Genomic DNA, 23815 nt, shown 5'->3' with positions numbered 1-23815 from the left:
GCTAAATATTTGTGTAAGTGACATTGGGTAGCATTACTCTTTGTCTCCCCAAAAGGCTAGTTCAGATAATAGTGTAAGAACCACCTTCTTTAGCTCAAAAGTTGACTCATGCTTTTATTTACTGATTCAGCTGAACAAGTTCTGTTTACAGCACACGAGCAGCCCCATGTAATCACACAAACCACTCACATGACTCGGAGAACAATTATCTTTTTGGTTAGTATGATCTTTTTTTTTTTCCCTCTGTAAAGAAGCTCGAGTCATGGAAAGCAGCTTATTTTATCTTTTAAAAACATTTGATGCTGTAATTATGCAAGCAATGTTGTGGGGCTGATGTAAGACAGTAGGAGCCTCCTAATGTGAGCTAGGAGGAGTATTAACTACTATCACTTCAGCCAACATAAGGTAAAAATTAAAAAAATTAAAAAAAAAAAAATTCAAGCTAGTCAGTCTTGACAGCTTTATTTTTAACTCTTCTAACTATTCCAGTTAGATAAATAGGTACAGATATACATTTTTAAAATGATTGAACCTGTAATACCTATCACCATGCAAGGTTTGATACTTGCAACATTAGCTAAAACTGTGTTGTTTTTTTTATACTAATCTCACTTAACTCAGTGCCAATGCCACCACAGACATTGATTTAAAAATAAATAAAAAGATGTCCAAATTGTTCAGTGCTGCTACAACTTAATACCTAATTCAATCACTGTGCTAAATATTTTTTTCTGAAAATAATTTCCAGTTCAGCTATACATCGTTTTTACCTTGTCAAGGATTAGTTAAAACTTCCAAAACAGCATCATTTACAGTACTAGTAATGCAAAGTTAGCCGTTAAATTTTGGCATTACATTCATCAGTAACTATGTTTCTTCTGCCCTCCCCAAACAGAAGGAAATCTTTATGACATTCTAAAATAATTAAAAAAAAATATTTTATTGGAAAACTTTTTAATATCTTTGTATCCAAAACCCTGCTTCATCTAAATATTATTATGAAAGGCCAGGAATTTTGTGGCTCAGTTTCATCATGTTTCAATGTTATTTGCTCTTACCGAAAGTAAATTGAATATTACACGTGTGTATGTGACATACATACAAAGAGAAATAAAGGTCAACCTTCAATCTGGAAAAGATGACAAAATTAACAAATATTTTGCCATTGTTAATTTAGCCATTCCAACTTTGTTATATATGGTCAACTTGTAAATCTCTTTCAAAACTGGCCTTTTCCCATGAAATGCAACATATTTACTTTGGCTGCGGGAGATTTGCTTAGACAGTTGGACAGCGCCAGGCTAGCCGACAAGTTCAAATTTATTAAAGTGGGTGGGGAAGACCAGTGCTACTTATTTATTTGAACTCAAAGTATTAAAATGTGTAACTGTTGTCTATAATACTCTAGAAAGAGCATTTTTCCAAGGTGAGAATGTAAGATGCCATTGGAAGATGGCTGTTGATTATTTTAGGCTAACAAGAAATACATTGTCTTCTATTATAAATAGAACTATTTGAATGTGCCCTCCTCTGTAAACCCATTTTGTTTACTTAGCAATTGGTGAAAGAAAAACGGGAAAATGCATCTTAGCACTCTCAATGGAGAAATGATTGAAATTAATCATAGTGGTTTCAGTTTAGCCTGGGAGGATGCTGCTGTTTCTGAAGCTGGGTGCAGTTATTCATTATGTTGTCCTTTGCTTGCTTGAGGACTCAAGTCCCCAAGTTATGGCGGGTGAACTAATCTGAAAACAGCTTTCAATTTATAATACTTAATGTATAGAATGATATTTTTCACTGCTTAATGAGTTGCAGACTTTAAAAAGTCCTGTGAATAAATACAGAAATAAGGATTTCCACAAAACTCCTTATATAAAGGAATAAGACATAATATGTCTTTATCTAAAATTTAGTAACAAAATTTGACCCTTCTATTTCTCCTTCTACTACACATCTTTATCACTCTTATGCACCTTCTACATTTCGCTAAGTTCTTCTTTGTTTGCCTAATTTTGTTCTGGTTGTAATTCTTAATTGTCTACAACATAAGATTCTTCCCTTTTATTTCCCAGTAGTGTCTTTTTATAGGTAGTTCTAGTCAGACTTAGATGCTATATCATTTTTCATTATTATCTAATGCTATTTACTACTTTAATTGCTTTCAAGACAGTCATTGGCCGAACAAATGAATGGAATATACCTAAGAAAACTGTAATGGAAGATTTTTTTTTTTTTTTTTTTTTTGCAAAAGGTAACCCTGACATCTAAATTGCCAAGAAAATAACTTTATTCCAAATTTAATGTCCGTCTCTGATTTTTAAGCTATGGCTTTAAATGATTTCACGTATGTTTTGCAACATCTTTATTAACTGCATGCTTTTGCCTGTAATTAGTGGTGCTCCCCAGAGGTCAGTGCTGGGTCTGGTCTTGTTCAACATGTTCATCAACAACCTGGATGAAGGGATAGAGTTTACCTTCAGCAAGTTTGTTGGGAGGAGTGGCTGGCACACCAAAAGGCTGTGCTGCCATTTAACAAGACCTGGACAGACTGGAGATTTGGACAGGGAGGAACCTGATGGGGTTTAAGAAGAGCAAGCTTAGAGTCTTGCACCTGTGGAGGAACAGCTACATGAATCAGTACAGGTTAGGAGGTGATGTGCTGGAGATGAGCTCTGCAGAGAAGGACCTGGGTGTTCTGATGACCAACAGGTTGTCCGTAAGCCCGCCATGTACCCTTGTGGCCAAGAAAGTCAGTGGTATCCTGGGGTGCATTAAAAAGAGCGTGGCCAGCAGGTCAAGGCAGATTATCCTTCCCCCTCTACTCTGCCCTGGTGAGTCCACATTTAGACTACTGCGTCCAGTTCTGAGCTCCCTGGTTCAAAAAAGACAGGTATCTCCTAGAAGGAGTCCAGTGGAGTCCCACAAAAATGATAAATGGCCTGGAGCATCTCCCATATGAGGAAAGGCTGAGTAACCTGGGTCTGTTCAGCGTGGGGAAAAGAAGACTTGAGGGGCGATCTGATTAATGTTTATAAATATCTAAAGGGAGGTGGGAGGCAAATGGATGAGGCCAGGCTCTTCTCAGTGATGCATTGCAATAGGACAAGGAACAATGGCCTTGAAACTTTATCATACTAACATGTGGGAGGACTTGTTTATAGTAACGGTGATGTAGTGCCCAAACATGTTGCCCAGAGAGGTTGCGGAGTCTCATTCTATGGAGATATTTAATACTCATCTGGATGCCTACCTGTGCAACCTATTGTAGGGTGCCTGCTTTAGCAGAGTTGTTGACCTCAATGATCTCTTGAGGTCCCTTCCAATCCATGCAATTCTGTGATTCTGTATAAAACTGGCTGGAGGGCCAGGCCCAGAGAGTGGTGGTGAATGGAGTTAAATCGACTAATTATGAGTGATGTTCCAGGAGCCTTTAATATCTTTATTTATGACCTGGGTGAGGGGATTGAGTGCACCCTCAGTAAGTTTGCACTTCACACCAAGTTGGGAGCAAAAATCTATCTGCCTGGGGACAGAAAGGCCCTACAGAGGAACCTGGACAGTCTGGATCACTGGGCTGAGGCCAGAGGAATGAAGTTCAACAAGACCAAGTGCCGGGTCCTGCACAATGTCCACAACAACCCCATGCAGCGCTACAGGTTTGGGGCAGAGTGGCTGGAAGACTGTACAGAGGAAAAGAACCTGAAGATGTTAGTCAGCACTTGTCTGAACATGAGCCTGCTCTGTGTTCAGGTAGCTAAGAAGGCCAATGACATCCTTGTCATTGTATCAGGAGTAGTGTTGCCATCTGGAGGTAATTGTCCCCCCGTACTCAGCTCTGGTGAGGCTGCATCTTGAGCAATATGTCAAGTTTTGGGCCCCTCACTACAAGAATGACTTCGAGGTCCTGGAGTGTGTCCAGAGAAGGGCAGTGAAACACAGGAAGATCCATACAAACACGCAGAACTTCTTTACAATAGGGGTGATGGAGCACTGGAACAGACTGCCCGGAATGGTTGTGGAGTCTCATTCTATGGAGATATTTAAGTCCCATCTGGACACTTACTTGTGCAACCTATTGTAGGTACCTGCTTTAGCAGAGAATTGGACATGATAGTCTCTTGAGGTCACTTCCAGCCCCTGCAGTTCTGTGATTCTACACCCCCTGAGTTGGATCTCTGCCATTTCTGCAAGATAGATGCTTTTTTGTTGCTCAGTAAACTTTTTTCCAGTGTCATTGGAATTGTTTATTGTATTTCCAGGGGAAGGTACTTAGAGTTTCACATTTTATAAGTGAAGTGTGCCAATGCAGTCTGCTAATTCACAGTAACTCAGCGTCTGAATGATAAGCAGCTAGCATGAGTTCAGCACCCAAAGCACAATTCTATTTTACACCACTATTTCTGTGCTTTAACTTCTGGACACACAAAGTAATGAATTACTTCACAGCAAAATAGTGAATGTGTGCTTAGTAACCTGTGGCAAATGTGAAATTATGTGAGTAACTAAATGTAGCATCTGTGAAACACAATTTATAGCGTTATGTTTCACAGCTGAGCCTGTCAAATGGGCTGCTTCCATCACAAGGTCTTCTTTTCCCTTTCTCTTTCCTCTTCTCTCCACTTTATACCCTTCTCCTTCCCCATGCCATGTGTGGTTACTGTCAGGTTCATCTTAGCTTCATAGAATCATAGAACATAGAATCATAGAATTGCTCAGGTTGGAAAAGACCTTCAAGATCATCAAGTCCAACCGCAACCTAATCATACTACCCTAACTCTAACAACCCACCACTAGATCATGTCCCTGAGCACCACAAATGGTTTTTAAACACATCCAGGGATGGTGACTCAACCACCTCCTTGGGGAGCCTATTCCAGTGTTAAACAACCCTTTCTGGAAAATTTTTCCTGATATCTAACCTAAACCTCCACTAGTGCAACATGAGAGCATTTCCCCTTGTCCTGTCACCAGTGAGAAGAGACCTTAAACTGAGATGGTTAGTTTTAACTATCTGAGTAAAAGCTATCTTCATTCACTAGTTTTGTTTTCTGTCATTTTAGACAATTGGAGAGAATCACACAGTTTGATCAGCATTACATGGTGCGAGGAGAGGAACAGGTTGATGAGCCATATATGACATGTTTCATAACCATTATTTTTAATTAAGATGTTAGGCTCTGGCTGTGACCACACAGATAGTTGCTATGGTCTGGCTGATAGATGTGTGGTTGTTTGTTTGTTTTTTAAACCTTTTTCTTGCATGTGAAACAGAGTCATTTGTGCCTTTATGTGATGAGAAGTGAATTGAGATCCCGAAAATAAGTGATGGTGCTATGTATCTGCTGTGACCTTAAAAGGTTGACTGTGACGGTGCAGTCTAGATATTTGAAATCATTTCAGATTGCTTGATGGTTTGAGGCATATCAAGTTAAGATGTGTTGTGCAGTAAGTCAGATGAGTCTAAGTTCAGAGCTATGATGGTCAGTAAGTTCAAACTGTTTCATACTGGAAAACATAGCACTGGAGAAAAATTTATGTTTGAAGAAGGAGTTGAGTGCTTGGCTGGTGCAGCCCCTCTTTTCCCCTGTGCATCTGTGTGTACATACAGCCACCATAGCAGCATCTGGACAAATCCAATACCCAGCCCTACACTGCAGACACAGTATTCCAGGATGTAGCCACCCTCCTTCCCAGAGCTAGCAGCAGGCAGCAGCAGCTGGACTGTGCTGGTGGGCAACACTGGATGCAACACTGGCCAAGTTCCTCTTGTGTGTGGCTCATGCCACAGCAAGGGAGAACAACAAGCTGTGGCATTATCCTGGACTGTGGACTGCAGAAGTTGCAAACTTTGCAAATACTGAAGGAGATCTGTTTCCTAGTTAAGTCACTTTTCTGAACTTACAGTGAGAACCTATCCATCTAAAATAGACTGTGGTTGGAACCATAAACTTCCATCTTGACCAACCTCTGTTCGCTTCTGTTTTCAATATAAAGTGAAAGTTGATAGTGTGTGGTATTTTTGCCCAGAGGCATCATCTGTGAAATTGCTTCCTCTCTGCAGTGTGAGGGGAGGACTGTGTCATAGCTGACGTGGACCAGTCATGCAACCCAGGCTGCAGGGTAGCAGCAGGTACTGGAAGCGTAACTGTGAGGTACTGCTGTAGTATTTTCAAGTTCAATTATTTTTGCTTTCATTAAACATTTTCCAGATTCCAATTGATTTTTCAGTAATGTAATTTCTCATATCTCTACAATCAAGGCTCTCAAAGAGTACTCTAAAAGAAGGAATGTTTAAAATGATGCTTTGTCATTTGAGAGAGATAGTACTTATAAAAAGGTTCATAAAAGTAACCTTTCCCCAGTTCATGTTGTGTATGAACTTGGAAGTAGACTTTTCAAATGAAAATGGAATTTTTGGAGAAGAATAATTAAACTCTTGCAAGTGGTGGGGAGGATAAGAAAATGAGTACTTCCAGAGTATTAAAAATTGAAGAAAAAATCACTGGTAAGTCAGTGGGGAAAGCACTGAATCTGAATGACTTACCCTAATCGGCTTAGTAAGCAACTAGTCTTCTCATCCCCCAAATAATTAGCAATGAATTCAATCCTCAGTCTGCTTTGTATTTGGCAGAAGAAGACAAACATATCAAATCTTTAATAATGTTGGGGCAGAATTTTGAAATACATTTATGCTTTGAACTTGACTCACAAAATGAAAAGTCATTTAGCTCTAATACTACTAGCATAAATAGTTCTAATGCTATTTCTTAGAAAGTACTAAAATTGAAAATTAAGCACTTGGAGCCACTGGTGTGATTGGTAATAAATAACATACTGTCTTGTGAGAATTGGGCATGAGGTGTTGATATATGATTCATAACTGAAAGATCAGGATGAGTCCTCTGGAAAAAGGTCATAAAGGAGAAAAAGCTGGTGATCTATAATCTTCCTTACGTTTGCAGAAAATCACTGAGCTTGAAGAGAAGCTGAAAAGCAATTCTGGTACTGGAGGAACCAAGAATATGTTTCTGTGCTGTCAGAGTTACTCTGACTTAAGCTCAGTGAAAGTTCACGCTGTCGTGGATGGCTATGTACTTTTTAGGAAAGACAGACCGTCAAGGTGAGGTGTTGGAGTTGCTCTTTCTATGAGAGAACAACTGGAATGTATCAAGTTTTGTCTAGGGATGAATGATAAAAAAGTGGAGAGCTTATGGGTGAGAATTAAGGGGCAAGCTAATATGGGTGACACTGTTGTGGGTATTTACTACAGGCTCCCTGATCAGGAGGAGGAAGTTGATGAGGCCTTCTGCAGACACCTGGAAGCAGCCTCACAATTACAGGTAGTGGTTCTCAGGGGATTTCAGTCACCCTGATATTTGCTGGAAAAGCAGCGCTGCCAGGCACACACAGTCAAGGAGGTTCCCGCAGTGTGTGGAAGATAATTTTCTGACACGAATGATGGCAGAGCCAACAAGGAGAGGTGATCCCATGATTCTGTGATTTAGGCTGTCTGTGGTGCAAGATTTGCTTGCCATATCAGGCAGTCCAGAGCAGAGCATAACGTGCACATGAGCTATGACGCTAATTTCGGTAAAGCCGCAATGTTAGTTTGATATTGCTAATTGCTTTATGCTGTAGGTGATCTGCAAATTAATTGATACTTCTGAAAAGTCATTGATATAGTAATTGTAGGTTATGCCTGTATTAGTAAATTGACCTGTGCTAAGGCCCAGGCTCAGTCCTCTGAAGTCTGTTGTCTACTTTGTAACTTGTACTCTCCTTATCATGCTTTTGGCCCAGACAGATGGCCATGCTCCCTTAGAATCCTCAAGCACGCTTAGGGAGTTGAGGAATTTGCTAGGATGGCAAATTTTCCCAGCAGGCATTCGGATGGAGAATTTTAACATGTTTTATTTTTTAGTATTTACTAGTGTGACTATGAACGATCTGTGCCAGTTGGCCTCAAGGTCAGAAGGAAGTTAGTGGTGCTCTTCAGTTTACTAACTGTAGAAGTAGAGAGGGAATTACCAAAACATAACAAGATGTTCTGGAACCTGTGAAAAATATATGGACATGGAAGAGCAATTGCTTTAATGAAAAGTGTTTTTTTTAAAAAAGTCTTCAAAAATAAACCGTATTTCATGCAAGTATTGTATTTGGTGATTATTAAACTAAGATTCTTATTAGGTACATATTACTACGTCAAACTACCCCAAAAATATCTTAAATAACGTTAATAATTACATATCTGGATAACAGATTGAAGTAAGTGATACTGCACAGCAAATAAGCTGTGGCAGAATAGAAAGGTAAATAAAAAACGTAAGGTTTAACTGGTTCTTGCACTCATACAATTTGGAGATCTTTTAGGCTGTAAATGGAAGATATGTTAAATCTTTCAAAATTACATTCAGTATTTGTCTGTTAGGGGAAATTGAAGCTCAATCAGCAATACTTGTGTTTAGGAGAAACAATATTGTTTGGTACATTTCTCTTTTCCTTTAACTGAAATTATTAAGGGCATTCTACTTTAATTCATACAGCAACATAATTTAGGCCAAGATTATTAAAAAGCATATTTTTCTTTCGCCGAGCTGCTTTTAAAAGTTATTTTTAAAAAATTATTGATTTGCATGGCAAGCCATGCTGAACTTCTACCAACCACAAAGTCTTAAGTCTTCAATTTCAGGAAGGCTGCATGTTGTATCAAAGAGGAATTTCTGGCACATCCATTTCAATTGGGAGATTACTTCCTGTCCAATTCCTGAGTTATGTGGAAGATGGAGGGGGAACTTTAGAGGCACGGTTTCCTATGCAACACAATTACCTTGTAGAACTAATTGCCCCAGGAAACTGTTGAGGCAAAGCAGCTGCCAAAAGAAAAAAGAAAAAAACCCACAAAGGGGCCTGGTGGATGCAACCACTTGGGTGAAATACACTACAGATATAACATGATATATAAAAAAAAAATAATGTAAAGTGATATAATAATAAAAATAATAGTATTTTGGTCTACATGTTGATTAGGTGTGAAGTACTCACGATGATTTTGAATGGTCTATTCTTTTAAATCATCGCCATGCATAACTTCAGGTATGAAGGCAGCATGTGGACAAAGATGAACCCATATTTGCTTTTTGCAATATGAGCTGGAAGACAAGATGTGAAGATAAGGTAATAGAAAAATTGTTGATGGCTTCCTAAGCCAACTTTGGGCTCTCCTGTAGAAAGGTATAACACGAAAACACTCCAATAAAGATTATTTTTAATTTTTTTCTTTGAGATTGACTTTGAAAATGTTACAAATTTGTCTGTGTTCACAGAGTGAAGCAGTAGCAGTTGGTGTGATGTGGGTCATCTGGAATCTGCATTGATAGTTTATTTTTGTCCAAGTCAGAGTTCAAATATTAAATATTTTTCAGTTTAATGGACCCAATAATACAGTTAGTGAAATTCAAAATAGGACTTTTCAGGTACAATTTATTCATTAAAAATTACTTGATTTTCATAGACTGTAAAATACATCTGAAGCACAAAAAAAGTCCTCTTCTTTTATGGCCTAAAAATAGCCTAATCAATTTAGAGGAAATCCTAGAAGGTTTAAAAAAAAAAAAAAAAAGGAGAAAACTGGTATGCAAGCTATTAATTCAAACTGTTTTTAAATTAAAATATAAAAGTAAAAAAATACAGTTTTCAATGCAGCAGCCTCAATTTTAATGCTGTTATAAGCTGTGTCCAGAAGACAGTCATTTTTGTAAGCCTGTTCTTAGACTTTTTCATGTAGCTGCATTTCTGAAGTATTTAAGTCATTAAAGGAACCATCAGAACAGATGAAAGAAAGTTAAGTATTTGCTTTCAACCTAGTTTTTCAGCATTTGTGCAATATACATTTTTTTTAAGCTCGAGCGGTTTTGCAAACTTCTATTGTGTTATGAGGCTGCTCCGAGGTATTTCAATCAAAAATTTTAAACACACAGAAAATATTCATTGTTACCAACCTTTTAAGTTATCAAGCTAATAAAAATATAATGTATGATTAATGTGGGACATGAGTAATACTTCACTGAGTGGACTTAACAAGTAGGACAAAACTTCCTATTTAAATATTAATATTTAAATTTTGGAAATTAGCTAACTACTGCAGAAGTAGTTTTCTGATTGTGGACGTTACATGAAGGAATATTAAAAGCATTTGAAGGCATAGCTAAATCATTCTGCAATTCCAGTGTTGAATTTAACATGAGTGGAATACTTAGTGCTATTTTAACATTTTGTATCATTTCCTGAGACTTGAATGGAATGTCTTTTTCCAACTTGCAGTAATGTTTATTACTCAGTCTTTTCAGTGTACCCTAGTATAATCATAAAATCTGATCAAAAAGCATATTTTATAAAGCATCTTTTTTATGTGCTTAGATATTTTTAGAAAATACTGTATTGGATTTTCTTTTTTAAAAACAGTATTGCTGAGGGAGGGTTGTAATTGCTATGTATTTTAATCATGGATCTAATACCTTTACAGTGTCTATCTACAGGAATGCATGTTTTCCTACCTTCCAGTTGAATGAAGGCTGTCCCTTGATAGAGGGAGTATCTGCTTGCCAGCTGTCACTGAAAGTCACTGCCTTCTTAACTCAGAGGTGCTCCTCTTGCAGCAGGCATAATTCACAGGAGTGCTCAGCAGGCATTTCAGAAGAGTTAAAATCATGCAGCCTTCTTGATTCAAAAAACTTTTTTTGGTGGCTTTTGGTCTTTTTAACTTTTTGAAAAGCTGAGTTGAATCATATGCTGGCTACTGAATGACGGGTCTGCCTTCTGGTTCAGATCCAGCAGGGAGTAATTTTTTGTTTTCCAGAAGAAAATGGTTCTATATGAGAGGTGGAAGGGGACTGTAGATTCTTGCTTGCTTAAACCCTGGCTGCTTGTTTATTTGTATTAAAGAGGAACGTAAAATGTATTTGGTATGTCTTTTTAATGTCATAGGCTTCTTAGAAAGTATAAAAAAATAATTTATGTTCTGTAACTAATAAAAAAAAAAGCTTATTGGGACAAAACGTTAGGGCATTTTCCCATGTGTATAACTTTAGTCATATCTTTGTAGCAAAACTCAGATTTCAGAGTTGGGCTGTAAGCTTACAAATATTTTCATGGCTGTTACCCATTTTTCCACTTCTTGAATATCCTCCTCACTCACCAGTAATATAACATCTAATTGTTTTTCCCTATTAATTAAGGAATTATACATAAGTCCAAAGGATTAGTGTTCTGTCTGGAATCCAAAGAAGTATTCTCAGATAAAGATCTTTTCTTCTTTCCTCCTTTCTGTTACCACTCCTGAATCCACTCAAGCGTCTGATTTAGATGATTTGAATATTTCATCTTTTAAATGCTTCTTTCATGCCTGTGCATCGTAGAATCCCAATTTTATCTCTTGTATTCTTGTTGTTATCTTATTGACAAAAACCTATCTCTTATGTTGATATTTTCATCCAGCACAAACTTCTCATCTATAAAGGGAAGGAAACTTTGCTTTTGGATTATTTTCAATCTCTGCCACAGCCCTAGAAGAAAGAAACAAAGATTAGAAAATTAAATCTTGAAGATGAGAGCAGATGGTGTAAATTATTATCATATCCCTTGGTTGAAGCAGTTTAGTCTTTTACAATTACTGTTTTGTTCTGACATTTCTCTGATGTGCTACTTTTATCTACAGTTTCTTGAGTGTCTTTTGCACACCATTATAGTTATAGTAGAGTTACGGTGCTCTTTAACGTCTTTCTCAGTGACCTAGACCATGGGATTGAGTGTACCCTCAGCAAGTTTGCTAATGACACCAAGCTGAGTGGTGCAGTTGATACTATAGAAAGAAGAGATCAAAATCCAAAAGGACGTGGACAAATGCAAGAAGCTCAACAAGGCCACGTGCAAGGTCCTGTACCTGGGTCGTGGAATCCCAGTAATGAGATGAATTCATTTATTTTATTTGACCGCACTTTCCTTGACTTTTTACGTGTTTCTTCTGGGTAGTTGATTTGGCTGGCACCAGGATGGAATAAATCATAGTTCTGCAGTTGATTCTTTCTTTTTTCCCTCCCTTTCATATTTCCATGGTTTTACATTCTATGTCTGTTTCTTTGCAAATTCCCCCCTCCCAGTGCTCTTCAAGACTGATCATTTCTGGGATTTTCTTCCCCTTCAGATTACCAAGGTAACAGAGAACTGAGGCTCTTACCTATGGATGTGGCATCATGCTGCTTTTCTGATAGGGAAAGGAATTGCAGGCAAAGTTCTGCTCAAACTAAGGAGACTTGGAACAGGGTGTGTTGAGTTTCTGTACAGGAATAATGAATTAATTCAGCTGGCACAGAATTGCTGTGTGGGAATAGAAAAGTTACAGGTAAGATGGAATCTTGAGAGAACATAACTGCCTAAATCTATAATGCAAATTTCAGAAGCATGTATTTTAGATTGTTACTAAAACAGAAAGCACTTTAACACTAGGAGACAGCTTGTTTCGTTACGGAAATTTTAAGAACCTACGCTGTATGTTACTTATGAAAAAGTAAGAGTTTCTTCTTACTACTGTGCTTGCATAGAACGACATTTTTGTGTTCTTTATATTCATGGCAGTGGTTACGCCATTTTCCTGAAACACTTTAAAAAGAAAAAGAAATTGATCAGGATGGAACTATCTGGCCTGGAACATTGTGACTGGCTGGCTTAAGTCTAGCAGTCACTCAGTTTAGGATTCTGAAACAGAAATGCCAACCCAACCTAGCTGTAGGTGTGTTAATTTAGCTTTAGATTCATCCTTCTCGTGCCTTTTTCATGGGAAAAAAAAATGCCTGAAATGCAGATATTTTTTTTTAAATCTTGTTTAAAAGTCTTGTTCTGAATGTATGCCATTAAGTTGTCTTAAATTGCCCATCATTGCAACACCTGTAATATTAGAAAAAAGCTCCAAAACCGAATCAGTGATACAAACTGATTAATTGCAGTAAATCATGCATGCAGAAAGTGTATTTTAGCTATCACAGTTTTGTAATGTTTTAAATGGGCTTTTATTTATCCTAAATCAAATTCTATTGATGTGAACACTGTATTCACATATTTCCTGTTTTTCTCAATCCGTATTTGACACTTAACCACACATTTTCTTTGCCATATAAGACCTTTTTATCAATGTGAAATCAATGCCATAAAATGAGCACAAGCAGTCACTGTTCAATTCTAGTTGAACATCACTTCCTTACTATGAATACCTAGATGCTAACAGTATTGTAGTGAATTTAATGGATGTTAGTTTTGTTTCCATTAGAGTTCTAGAGAGAACTCTGATACTTGTTGAAGAATTAATGATATTCTCTTAGTCATGTCCATCTGCTGTGAAAAATGAACTTTGCATTTAAAGTGACACTTTTATCTTCATTTGTTTATCACATTAATACATACTTCTGTATGTTTGTTCAGAATTGATTTCTGTAATTCATTCTTTCAGACAGGAATGCAGAACTCAAATTTCCACAAAATAATATGTGGCATTATAAAATATTTCAGTTTACTTTTGAGGTATTTGGTTACTGGATACATTGCATGTTGTCTTCATTAAATAAACCAAGCGTATGCCTTTAGCAATCAGTTACATTCACAAGTTAAAGGTAAGGTCTCACACTTTATTTGTGACTTCTCTTTTTCCCTCTTCCTCCCCGCAGAGGGAAGTTCTGCTGAGAGCACAAAACAAGCAGAACTTCTGATACGGGCTAGAGGGCTGTCCGCTTTTCGGCTCCTTTGATTTACTTATGGTGAGGAACACCCCAAGGAGTTCACAGCCCAAAGATAACTGTTATTTTTTTGGACTGCTTATAAGGGGGCCCGAGTTATCCTCTGCTTCTGGTTGGAGTAGTCTTACTGTCTTGTTTCCTTTTGGAGAAGGTTTTAGTGTCTTATGCATCCATCTTTTGGTAATTGTGTTCGGTTTTGAACCTAGAGATTTAACTGTAAAGCTGCAACTGTTTCTTTGACAGATTTCCTTGACCTTTGGGATGTAAGAGGAATACAAAGAATTGTTCATTTCAATATGCAGATGACCTTAAGGGTTTTTCATACAGTGTCATGGTGTCCATCACCAGCTGGGTAGGTGGGGGGAGAGCAGTGGATGTTGTCTACCTTGACATCAGCAAGGCTTTTGATAATATCTCCCACAACATCCTGATAACGAAGCTGAGAAAGTGTGGAATAGATGAGTGGATGGTGAAGTGGGTTGAGAACTGGCTGACGGGCCGAGTTCAGAGGATGGTGATCAGTGGCACAGAGTCCGATTGGAGACCTGTGACTAGTGGCATTCCCCAGGGGTCGTTGCTGGTTCTGGTCTTGTTCAGTATCTTCATCGACAGCCTTGATGAGGGGATAGTGTCCACCCTCAGCAAGTACACCGATAATACAAAGCTCGGTGGAATGGCTGACACACCGGAAGGCTGTGCTACCATTCAGCAAGACCTGGACAGACTGGAGAGCTGGGCAGCAAGAAACCAGATGAGGTTTAACAAAAGCAAGTGTAGAGTCTCTCACTTGGGAACGAATAACCACAAGTATCAGTACAGGTTGGGGGATGTCCTGCTGGAGAGGAGCTCTGCAGAGAAGGACCTGGGGGTCCTGGTGGACGACTGGTTGGCCATGAACCAACAGTGTGCCCTGGTGGCCAAGAATGCCACTGGGATCCTGGGGTGCATTAAAAGGAAAGTGGCCAGCAGGTTGAGAGAGGTGATCCTCCCCATCCACTCTTCCCTGGTCAGGCCTCACCTGGAGTACTGTGTCCAGTTCTGAGCTCCCTGGTACAAAAAAGACAGGGATCTCCTGGAGAGAGTCCAGCAGTGTCCCACAAAGATGAAAGATGGCCTGGAGTGTCTCCCGTATGAGGAAGGGCTGAGTAACCTGGGTCTGTTCAGCCTTGAGAAAAGAAGACTCAGAGGTGACCTTATTAATGTTTATAAATATCATGGCCAACCTCTTTTCAGCAGTCTGTGGGGACAGGACAAGGGGAAAAGGCCATAAACTTGAGCAGAGGACATTCCGCACCAACATGTGACGGAAATTCTTCACAGTAAGGGTAACGGAGCTCTGGAACAGGCTGCCCAGGGAGGTTGTATATTCTCCTTCTCTGGAGATATTCAAGACCTGCCTGGACTCCTGTCTGTGCAGCCTGCTGTAGGGAGCTTGCTCTGTAGGGTGCTTGGACTTGATGGTCTCTGGAGGTCCCTTCCAACCCATACAATTCCGTGATCATTAAATGTGGTAAGAAACTAAATGCATTGTATTTTTAATTTCAGATAGTTCAGGGTTTTTTTTAGTAGTGAATTAGATTTATTTCTGGTCACATTTGGAACAATTTATTCTGAACTCCAGGATCTTGGCAACATTGGACTGCAAGTGAGTGAAATAAATTTTTAGTAGTTGTTTTGGGAACTTTCAGTATTAGTACTTTTTCAGTGTAGGTTCCAAGTGTAAGGATACAATTTTAACACATAAGTACCATGAAGTGCAGAATTACTTTTGAAATAGTACCTGTTCTCACTTGTCTTCCTTGAAATGCTGCAGTTGAATATTGCATACACCGCACATCTTATATATCATGCCTCATTTGGGGATTGGTGTTCAGCATCAAATTTGGAATCTCCTTCTTTTGGATTATACTAGATTCTTTATGTTGGCTAGCCTTAGGTATTTTCCAAGTTACAGATTTTTTTTTAAAAAAAAAGAGAGATTTATACTTCTCTCATTTTTATGGTTTTTAAAAGAGCTCACTGTGTTTTTATGGGTGCTGAAGTTACAAAACTTAGAAATCATCTGTTTTATAATTCTAGAACAATACAGTTCCTTGCAAACAATAAATTTACATATATGCTGAAATTTTCATTTTGAGGTCCAAATCATTTTATGTTATTCTACTTGCAAATCATCTAAATAATGCAAATTAAAGAAGCCTTCTCCCTTGCAGGGACATCTAGTGACAGTCATATAATTCTTGGTCTTGCAATTTTTTTTTTTTTTTTGCAAAGCTGTTGACATGGAGTCATGGAATGACTTGGGTTGGAAGGAACCCTTAAAGATGGTGAGGTGGGATACCTTCCACTAGGCACCAAGTTGCCCAAACCCTGGCCTTGATCATCCCTGAGGGTGAGGCATCCATAGCATCTCAGAGCAGCCTGTTCTAGTGCTTCACCAACCTCATCGTAAAAAATTCCTTCTTTATATCCAATCTAAATTTAACTTTTTTCAGTTTAAACTCATCATTATAGGGCCTGCCAAAATATCTTTTTCTGTCTTTCTTGTAAGCAAGATCTTATAGGGCCTTCTCTTCTTTGGGCTAAACAACTCCAACAGTCTCAACCTTTCTTCATAGGAGAGGTGTTCCAGTCCTCTGATAATTTTCATGGTCCTCCTCTGGGCCTACTCAAACAGGCCCATACCTCTTTTACTGGGCATCCAATACCTGGATGGTACTATTCCAGGTGGGATCTCTCTAAAGGAGAATAGAGGAGGAGAATCACCTGTTGGCTAGTTGATCTTTTGACCTGCTGTCCATGCTATCCTAGCACATGCTCATATCTTCCTGATGTGAAGCTGTGAAGATACCAGGTTTTTTAGATGGGTTGCATGAGGTGTATCCCACTTTACCTGCAGAATCCTGTACTTTATTCTGTTAAATTTTATCCTACCTTTTACTGTTTCAGTTCATTTTTCCCTTCACATGGTATTCTTCCTCCTTTACATTGGCAAAGTCTGTCTTTTTTATTCAACTTCTTGTATTCATTTGTATTCTAGGGTGAAATCACAGTTAAAATAGTTAACAAGATGAATACCAAGACCAGTCCATGAGGAAAACTGCTGGAGTAATTCATTTTCAGCCTAGCGTTCAAAGCAGTTCATTGTTATTTCCTCTGCAACAGTAACTTTAGTTAGCATCCTTGGGCTCTTTTTCTAATCTTCTTTCTCTCCAGTCTTCCTAATAATCTTCATTGTGACACCTTATCAAGTGTTCTGCTGAAGTTCAGATAAAATCTAATCTCCCTGTGCAGTTCTTTTGTCTGGAAAATAAGGTATCCTATAAAAGGAAAAAATCAGGCTAGTCTGACCTTTACTGAAACCATTTTACATGTTATTCTATTGTTTGTTTACCTCTAAGCTGTTACTTATTCTTTCCTTCAAATTTTACCTTAAGCTTAATACAAAACCTAAGGTGTGATTGGAGTCATTTTTTATTCTCTGATGCGGGCACAAATTCTGTTACAGTTTGAACTTATTTTGTGCTCTAACAAAGTAACATCTTCATATAAAAATTATTTCTAATGTTTCTGTTGTGAGATGGCTGTTTCTCAGAGTTCTGAGATGAAAATAGAGTCGTAAGGAGACTCAGGTGTGTTAATATGTTTAAGCTTTGCTTATGCATTGTCTATGATTATAGATATGTTCTTATCTCAAGACCCTTGTCTTTCCTGAAGGTGTTTGTTTACTTTGGGGATCACATGTTAATTTGTACTGTGGTATTTCTACTTCCTTCCTATTTCTTCAGATATAATTATTTGTCTGTTTGGATCTGGAGACTTTATATAAAAGGATTTCTCTTTGCTTAAGATGCAAGTTCCAATTAGTATATGAATATTTGAAGTAAAGAAATTCAGGTGTCCTCTGCAGACTTGTTGGTCTCCTTAGCAGTTTTTTGCCTGAGAGGACTAATATTTTGAAATGCATCTTGAGGAGCTAGGGGATACAAAGGATATCACAACTGAATATATTTCGTATTAAATCAAAACATCTTTCTGCCAATACACATGGCTGCCGTTTAGGGAATATTATTTATTTGTTTGTTTGTTTATTGTATTAAGTGGAGTGTAAGAGGATTATTTAGTTAGTCTGTTCAAATGTTTAGTCAGTGAGGTTTTGGAAAGTTGCTAATAAAATAAAGGTCAATATTCTCCTTTGCAAACACCAAAGGAGGCTATTACCATCATAATCAGTAATACTCTGTGCTATGTGCTGAATGCAAAAAGGCTCTTCTTGACAACAGATATCACAGTGAGACTCTTCTGAAAAATGTCCATGTTACCAGCTTCTTAAACCAGATTACTGAATGAAGGTGAAACACCTGTTATTACCCCTTGGATATTGATTCAGTACCCTGATATTTAGGATTCGCATCAGCTAGAGACCCTCATTATTTTTTTCCATTCAGCTCAGTTTCAAAGTTTTATGAGAAAAGTTAATGCAAGTAAATGGAATAAAACTCCACATATCATTGTTCAGCTTTTTCCTCTCTGTGCCCTCTCCCATAGTTTGTATTCAAAATGAGGCCTCTTATTATCCCAAATCCTGGATATTTTCAGAAGACAGTTGAGATTTCAGGGTGTGTTTTTTACCTACATATTCAAAAATTAACCTTTAATGAATTAAACAGGAAAGAGAATGGAAAAAGGGATTATATTCAGTTTTATGCCTCCAGTCATTTTGTACTGACTCCTGTTTAGAGATGTTTGTGTTTAATTTGCACAACTTAGCAAATCTCATCTGACTAGACAGAGTTTTGTGTGGCTCTTCACTGGACATTGACAATTAGGCATCTGTTGTCTAGATTCCTTTTTTAAGTAAAGGAAAGAAGCAGGCATTTGTAGTGTGTGACTCACATGATCTATTTTAGACAGCTGTGTATGCTGGGATGGGAGGAACAGCGAACTAGAAACACCCATCAGTCTTCAGCTGTAAGAGAAGCCTTGCCATCCTGCACAGATTTAAAGATTGTCAGCCTCTGAAGTTAGGTGGGGTGACCTGCATCTTTAATGACCATTCTTGCACTAGGCTAGGTTTTTACCAAAATAATAGTACTCTCCCTTTCTCACTGAGATGGGAAATTTTCATGTCCTAGAGAGAAAATTATCATTCTCACTGTTTACCACACAATTGTAGCGTCACCTAGCTGAGATTGTATGTGCTTCGCATGAGAGAGCTGTTGTGTAGAACTTGTCACCCAAGGAGCTCATCAGTATTTGTACTGACTGCTTTGGGACCTTCTGACTCTTCTTCATCACACTGTGGTGAAGGCAATGGAAATCTGCTTTGGAAGAACTGGCAGGCAGACAGGAGCTCCTAGCACTGTTTTTCTTTGTGTTCTCTTGTATTTTCAGGATCTTACCAGCATTCTTCTTGCACCTGCAAATGTTTCTGTAGCAGACTAAGTTAATCAGTATGGAAGTCCAAAGAAAGCAAAGCTTTCACTGAATCTGTGTTTATAGCAAGTAGAAATCACTGTAGCTGTTACAAAACTGATGTAATTATATACAACAGTAAGGGGTGTATCTTGGGAAAATCCTTAGTATCTGAATGTTTTCAAGCACTTTCTTTTGAATATCGAACCTGAATATGTGCTCTTAGATAGATTCAACAGTGAACTGTAACTGGCTTAATGCTCCTAATGCCTGATCCAGAGCTCCACATGACATAAAGCAATGGTGCAGAGTAAATTCACTGTGCTGATAAGATTTGTTTCCAGAAATATCATAACGTTAACTTTGTTCCGGCAGTCTTTCTTCAAAGACTCTGACACTCAAACTTTATGAAGGATCAGGTATTTGATCTGCATCTAGAATAAAACCAGCTCGAAGTCATAATGCTGGGATAAAAAGCTTGTTATAGTGTGCACTGGGAAATGTGAAAGATCATTCCCATAACTAACCTAGTGCATATGGGTGATGTGCTAAAGCACAAATCTGATGTAACTGTCTGTAGAGCTTAGGTTTTATCCTGTTGCACTTTTGTGAGTCTGGCAGCTTATTCAAAGGAGAATGAAGAAAAGAGATTGATGCTAGAGAAGAGAGAAACCACCTGGTGAAGGTATTAAGAAGACAGATGTCGTATTGCAGTTGCATTAGTTTTTCTGATTGAGTGAATATTGTTCTCATTCCTGGGAAGAATGGCGTAATGGAACATTCTTAGAGCAATCAAAAACAGGAAGAAAAAAAAAATGTATTTTAGTAAGACAACACCATTGGTGCTTGTTTTATTCATTTTAGGTCTAGATTTCCTGCCAGCAAAAAAAGAATAAAAAAGTAAGGATACTGAGCCCTTATTTGTATTTGTTGTTCCAAATTTTGGTGGCTGTAGATTTCATTAATTAAAAAACTGTAATATCATCCTAGTTTTTCCTCTGCATTACAAAGCATGCTTGGTCTTTCGTTTTGAATGCTAAAACATAGCAAGCTGTTCATGGGGTTTTATATTTGTGCTCCCAAGATATTTAAATGAAATCTTGAGGGTAGCCACAATCCCTGGCTAGAATTTTCCTTCCTATTAAAGATGACCTGGACAGGACTTGCTTTCATGCCGCATTTAAATTGTCCAGAGAAAAGGATCTCTGCAGAAGACATCACACGTTGTTCTTGTCTCCCTGCCTCTGACCAACTTAGCAGTCACTGCACCTTAGTCATTAGCAAGAAGAGAAGGAAACCAATACTTCCCAGTTCTGGAAAAGAAAACCGTTCAAGAAAAAATACTTACTGCTTCCCACAGAGCAATAATAAAAGGTCTGTTTGATTGCCAACAACTTATTCCTGACCTCATGAACTGGGAAAAAAATTATATCCTCCTTGGGTGAGTCCTGTAAGTTGTTTCAGGATTTCTTGGGATGAGTGAAATCTTAGAAGGTGATTTGTTTGGAGTTTTTTAATATATATATTGAATTTATTTGGTGCTCTTCAGTTTGCTAATTACTAGCCTAAGCAGAAGCACTTAGTTGGTAGCTAAGCACTAACAGTTAGCTTTCTGAGATATTCCCTCTACAGAGTCAGCACCTGTGTTATTGTTCTAAATCACCACTTGGACCTGCCTCAGTCTTTGTATTAATAATGAAAATCCATTTGGAAAAGCTGAAAAATATATAGGTTTCCCCTCCTAAAATAATAAATGTTATTTACATATATTTTTATATCAAATAGGTACTTTAAGGTACTTTTTTTTTCTGTTTGCATAGTTCTAAGTTAGTAAAATTGCTTTAAAAGTCCAAAGAAGAGATTTACTAAATATAAACTTGCTTGCTAAATATAAACTTGTTTGCTAATAATATAGCTGGACTGAATTTTTATAGTCAAATAGGTAAAGTTCTTCAAAACTAGATGTATAGTGTTAGTGAAGCACAACCTCGTAACAGGGTTAAAGATGAAAGAATATTGGTGAGATACGGAATCTAACTCTGATATGGGGTCTGGCTCTGAGATATTTTCATATTCCTCTGTGCTATGCCACCTGCATTATAGCTGTTATTAAACGTTAAGGCAAAGAGACAGGCTTCTTAGTAAATAAATAAATCGGAAGTAGGCTGAAACACAGTTTCAAATATTTTTCCTTTAAAAACAGATAAGTATGAGCTAAATATCAATACTGATTGTCTGACAGAACTCAAAAGAAGAAAAAATGATACATGTTCTTGTACTATTTTGGAGAACTAAAAGAATAGTTTTAAGAAAATGGGTCATGAAATGAGATTACTACTTCAACACAGAATTTTTACTCTGGTAGCTTACATCAATCTTTAGAAAGTGACTTTAGCTATGTTGCTGGTAAATTTTGACACAGTGTGAGATATGTTCTGGGGATATGGCATGTATCCTCTTTCCAGCTTGGAATCCAATATATAACATTAATGTGTATTCAGAGGAAAACAAACTGGCTGGAGAACAGTGGCCATCTGACTACACTGGGAACAGGAGAAACAGAAACCCAGGGAGTGAATGCCACTGCTGAAATCCTTTAAGTCTCCTCTACCTTTGCACCTATTTGCTGTACGGAGCCCTGAGCAAAACCAAACAGGAGAGATCTTAGACCTGTTGGACTGCCAAGTATTTAGTGGTCTCTGCAAGGCTGAGAGTTGAACTGCAAGACCTGTGTTGTATGCTTGACTGCTGGAAAAAGCTGTTTGGGCAGGGAGCAGTGACGGCACTGCTGGAGCTCAGTCACATGTGTAGGTGCCAGGCAGTCTCTTCTGTAGGGTTCGAAAAGGGCAAGTGAAGGGATCCAACATCTAGTAAGTTTACCCAGTAAGGTTAGATGAAGCACAAACTCCCTAAATACAGTGGCCTCTCCGCCTCTCACCAGGAGGGGAAAAAAGCTTTGTGGCATTTATGAAATTAGAACTGTATTTCTTTCTTTCAAGTGTACTCTCAAAGCCCTTAAAAGTTCCCTCTTCTATAGACTTTGCAAACCAATCTTGTGATGGAATCTTGCTCGTTGTAAACTATAACCACAAAATTATTTCTCGGAGAAAAAAATGCATGAGAAAAAGCTTTGTTGGCAGTCTTTCCTGCTCAGAGGTCATTGTGGTGTTTGTGGCCTTTTGTTGGGTTAGGGTTGCTGAAAGGAAGCTGGCTCTGAGCCTTCTCAGCCCAAAATGCCCCTGTATCCGATCTGTGAGCAAACATAAGAGCTCTAGTTGTACAAAGTAATCAATAATAGAAAGAAAAAGAGAACATAAGTCGCTTCCCATATAAACTGCTAAACTCTCAGAACCTCCCTGAATTCCTGGAAACACTAGAGCTTGGTACTTCAGGTGAAAAGGTGTGGCCAGGATAAAAGAATACCATACCAGTTGTGGGAGCTGAAACATTGGACAGACACTGGACAGCAACAGCCTTATACTGTAGGTTTTACATGCTACAAATCAAAACTCAGTATTTCAAACTAGTCATAAGGGCAAGTCTATAAGGAAAAAGATCAACACGGCATTTCATAGCACAATATGACCTCAACAACAGCCCTTCAAGTCACAAAATATTGTGACAGAGGCAGAAGAATGTACTTCATGGACAGAGTCAAGGAAATCATAACTTATATTCACTCTGAACTACTTAAAATCACATTTCAGGACTTCTCTGATTTTTAAACAGTTGTGGAAACAGCACAGCAACTAGACATGATGAGCAGAGAGACATGATGCAGTCTTGAGATATGTATGCAGGATTTTGGAGAACAGATCCATACACAGGTGGAGACAAGCTCCTGAAGATCACTGTCACAGAGGACAAGTTACTTGGCAAGATGTGACATTTTCCATGTATGTGTTCATCTCCTGTACTGCTGCAGTGGTGAGGCTCTGCTTGCATCCAGCAACTCACGTTGCCAGATAATGGAACAGTTTCCCTTTTTCAGCCTGTACTTTGAAAACAGGAAAATACTTTGATTTCAGACATTAGAAATCTTCCTAATGCTACCTAGAGGTGGTTAGGGACAATAAGGAATGTCTGTATTATTTATTATTATTAGACAGATTTTCAAGTAGCTTAAACACAGCTGTAGGGCATCTTGTGGAGTACTGTCTTTTAGTTATCCTTCATGCTTGGTCCTTGTACCCAGTTCTTTGCTTCTTGCCATAAGTACAATGATCAAGTCTCTAGGATGATTAGTGGCTTTCTCCCATGTGGTCATAAAGTATTTGGAGACATGGTAATTTGTGTCACTTTGCTACTATAATACCAATTAGATCAGCTCCAAAAAAGATGCCATGACTTCTGTTTTCTGCTGTGTTTGCTGCACCCTCATCAGAATTACTCACTCAGGAAATAGTTCTTTGTCCCTTCTTCCTCTCCTTCCCAAGCTTGCCCCTGTAGCTTCCTGTTCTCTTACTCTTTTCTGAACCAGTTTTTTTTAGGTTGAAAGTAGACATCAGGAACTGTTTACTTCTGTTTACCGCCCAGCCCTTCCTCTGCGTACTGTATCAAATGACATGGTAACATGTTGGACCGGGTATTATTCATCTGGTAGAGCACAGAGGAATAAG

General features: G+C 38.2%; 2 protein-coding genes across 4 annotated transcripts in view; one reads left to right on the top strand and one right to left on the bottom strand.

Moving 5' to 3' along the window:
* COL10A1 (collagen type X alpha 1 chain) overlaps positions 1-10788 on the bottom strand; it is a 42001-nt gene extending 31213 nt beyond the window's left edge. Inside the window, exon 1 of the mRNA XM_021392839.1 lies at positions 10554-10788. The gene's annotated coding sequence lies outside the window, so the exon portion shown is untranslated. The remainder of the gene's footprint in view (positions 1-10553) is intronic.
* The window catches only part of NT5DC1 (5'-nucleotidase domain containing 1), a 138707-nt gene that overhangs the window by 48096 nt on the left and 66796 nt on the right, over positions 1-23815 (top strand). The window lies entirely within an intron of this gene.

This window comes from Numida meleagris, chromosome 3, assembly GCF_002078875.1.
Source record: "Numida meleagris isolate 19003 breed g44 Domestic line chromosome 3, NumMel1.0, whole genome shotgun sequence".
In the NCBI taxonomy this organism is placed as follows: domain Eukaryota; kingdom Metazoa; phylum Chordata; class Aves; order Galliformes; family Numididae; genus Numida; species Numida meleagris.
The sequence above is the reverse complement of the archived record's forward strand: the minus strand, read 5'-3'. Positions and strand labels throughout refer to the sequence as shown.